Here is a 3408-nt window from a genome sequence, read left to right on the forward strand (position 1 = left end):
CATGGAACATTGTGCTGATAAGGGGATGTAGCATTGTGATGACAGGGGTCATGGAACATTGTGATAACAGGGGTGAGGGAGGATTGTGATGACTAGTGATGGAACATTGTGATATCTCATGTGAGAGAGTATTTGGATGAGAAGGGCATGGAGCATTGTGATTACAAGGTTTATGGAGCATAGCGATGACAAGGTTGTGGATCATTGTGGTGATAAGCGCATGGCACAATTTGATGACAAGGGTCATGGAGCATTGTTCTGACAAAGGCATGGAGCATTGTGATGACAAGGGTCACGGAGCATTGTGATGAAAAGTTCATGGAGCATTGTGGTTACAAAGGTCAAGGAGCCTTGTGATGACGCGGGCATGGATTGTTGTGATGACAAACGTTATGAAGCATTGTGATGACTGTAGTCACGGAGCATTGTGATGACAGGGATCATGGAGCATTGTGATGACAATGGCATGGAGCATTGTGATGCCAAGTGTCATGGAGGATACTGATGACAAAGGTAATGGAGCATTGTGGTGACAATGGTTTGGAGCATTGTGATGACAAGGATCAGGGCGCATTGTGCTGACAAGTGCATGGAGCATTGTGATGACAAGGACATGGATCATTGTGATGACAAGGGTCATGGAGCATTGGGCTAAAAATGTGCATGGAGTATTGTGATGACAGGGGTCATGGAGAATTGTGATGACAATGGCATGGAGCATTGTGATGCCAAGTGTCATGGAGGATTCTGATGACAAAGGTAATGGAGCATTGTGGTGACAATGGTTTGGAGCATTGTGATGACAAGGATCAGGGCGCATTGTGCTGACAAGTGCATGGAGCATTGTGATGACAAGGACATGGATCATTGTGATGACAAGGGTCATGGAGCATTGGGCTAAAAATGTGCATGGAGTATTGTGATGACAGGGTCATGGAGCATTGTGATGACAAGGGAATGGAGCATGTTGATGACAAGGTATTGGAGCATTGTGATGAGATGACCATGGAGACTCGTGATGACAAGTCTAATGGAGCATTCTTATGAAAAGGGGCATGGAGCATTGTGATTACGGGGGTCTTGAATCATTGTGATGACAAGGGCATGGAGCATTGTGAGGCGAAGGCCATGGAACATTGTGATGACATGCGTCATGGAGCTTTGTGATGACAAGGGCATGGAGCATTGTGATTACATGGGTCTTGGAGCATTGTGCTGACAAGGGTGCTGGAGCCTTGTGATGACAAGGCCGTGGAACATTGTGATGGCAGGTGTCATGGAGCTTGTTATGACAGAGGTAATGGAGCATTGTGATGAGAAGTGCATTGAGCATTGGTCTGAAATATTTCATGGATTATTGTGATGAGAGTGGGCATGGCGCATTGTGATGACAAGGGCACGGTACACTGTGATACATGGGTCATGGAGGATTGTAATGACAAGGGCATGGAGCATTGTGATGAGAAGGGCATCGAGCATTGTGATGACAAGTGCCATGGAGCTTTGTGATGACAAGGGCATGGAGCAATGTGATGAGAGGGTTCATGGAGCATTGTGATGACAATGACATGGAGCATTGTGATGCCAATGGTCATGGAGCTTTGTGATGACAAAGGTCATGCAGTATTGTGAAGATAGGTGTCAGGGAGCATTGTGGTGACATATGTAATGGCCCATTGTGATGACAATGTCATGGAGCATTGTGATGCCAAGTGTCATGGATGATTCTGATGACAAAGGTAATGGAGCATTGTGAATGACAATGGCTTGGAGCATTGTGATGACATGGGTCAGGGAGCATTGTTCTGACAAGTGCATGGAGCATTGTGATGACAAGGGTCATGGAGCTTTCTGATGACAAGCTTGTGGAATATTTTGATGACAATGGCATGGAGCATTGGGATGAAAACGGCATGGGGCTTTGTGATGAAAAAGGCGTGTAGCCTTTTGGTGACAGGTTTCAAGGAGCATGCTGACGACAAGTGTCAGGGAGCATTGTGATGACAAGTGTATTGAGAATTGTGATGACAAAGGTCATGGAACATTGTGATGAAAAGGGCATGGAGTATTGTGATGACAGGCATCATGGAGCGTTGTGAGGACAAGTGATATGGAACATTGTGATCACAATGGTTTGGAGCATTGTGATGACAGAGGTCATGGATCATTTTGATTTCAAGGGGCATGGAGCATTGTGATGACAAGGGCATGAAGCAATGTGATCCCAAGGTTCATGGGAAATTGTGATGACAACAGTAATGGAGTATTGTGATGACAAGCGCCTAGCGCATTGTAATGACAAGGCCATTTAGCATTTTGCTGACAAAGGAATGCAGCATTGTTATGACAGGTGTCATGGAGCACTGTGGTGACAAGCGTCACAGAGCCTTGTGAAAACAAGTGTCATGGAACATTGGGATGACAAGGGCATGGATCATTGTGATGACAATGGTCATGGAGCATTGGGCTGAAAATGTTCATGGAGTATTGTGATGACAGTGGTCATGGGGCATTGTGATTACAGGGGTCTTGGAGCATTGTGAGGACAAGAGTCCCGGATCATTGTTTTGTCAGGTGTCATGGAGTGTTGTGATGACAGTGGTCATGGAGAATTGTGATGATATTGGTCATGGAGCATTGTGATGAGAAGGTCATAGAGAATAGGGCTGAAAATGTTCATGGAGCATTGTGATGACAAGGGAATGGAGCATGGTGATGACAAGGTCTTGGAGCATTGTGAGGAGATGACCATGGAGACTTGTGATGACAAATCTAATGGAGCATTCTGATGAAAAAGGGAATGGAACATTGTGATTACTGGAGTCTTCGAGCATTGTGATGACAAGGGCATGGAGCATTGTGAGGAGAAGACCATGGAACATTCTGATGACATGCGTCATGGAGCTTTGTGATGACAAGGGCATGGAGCATTGTGATTACATGGATCTTGGAGCATTGTGATGACAAGGGTCATGGAGCCTTGTGATGACAAGGCCGTGGAATATTATGATGGCAGGTATCATGGAGCATTGTTACGACAGAGGTAACGGAGCATTGTGATGTGAGGGTTCATGGAGCATTGTGATGACAATGACATGGAGCATTGTGATGCCAAGGGTCATGGAGATTTGTGATGACAAAGGTCATGGAGCATTTTGATGACAAGTGTGTGGTGCATTGTGATGAGAAGGGCAGGGAGCATTTTGAGGACAGGGTCATGCAACAATTTGATGAAAAGTGTAATGGAACATTTTGATGCCAGGGGTTATAGAACATTGTGATGCCAGGGGTCATGGAGCTTTGGGATGAAAAGGGTCATGGAGCATTTTGATGACAGGGGTTATGGAACATTGTGATGTCAGGGGTCATGGAACATTGTGCTGATAAGGGGATGTAGCATTGTGATGA

This window comes from Mesoplodon densirostris, unplaced genomic scaffold, assembly GCF_025265405.1.
Source record: "Mesoplodon densirostris isolate mMesDen1 unplaced genomic scaffold, mMesDen1 primary haplotype scaffold_37, whole genome shotgun sequence".
In the NCBI taxonomy this organism is placed as follows: Eukaryota; Metazoa; Chordata; class Mammalia; order Artiodactyla; family Ziphiidae; genus Mesoplodon; species Mesoplodon densirostris.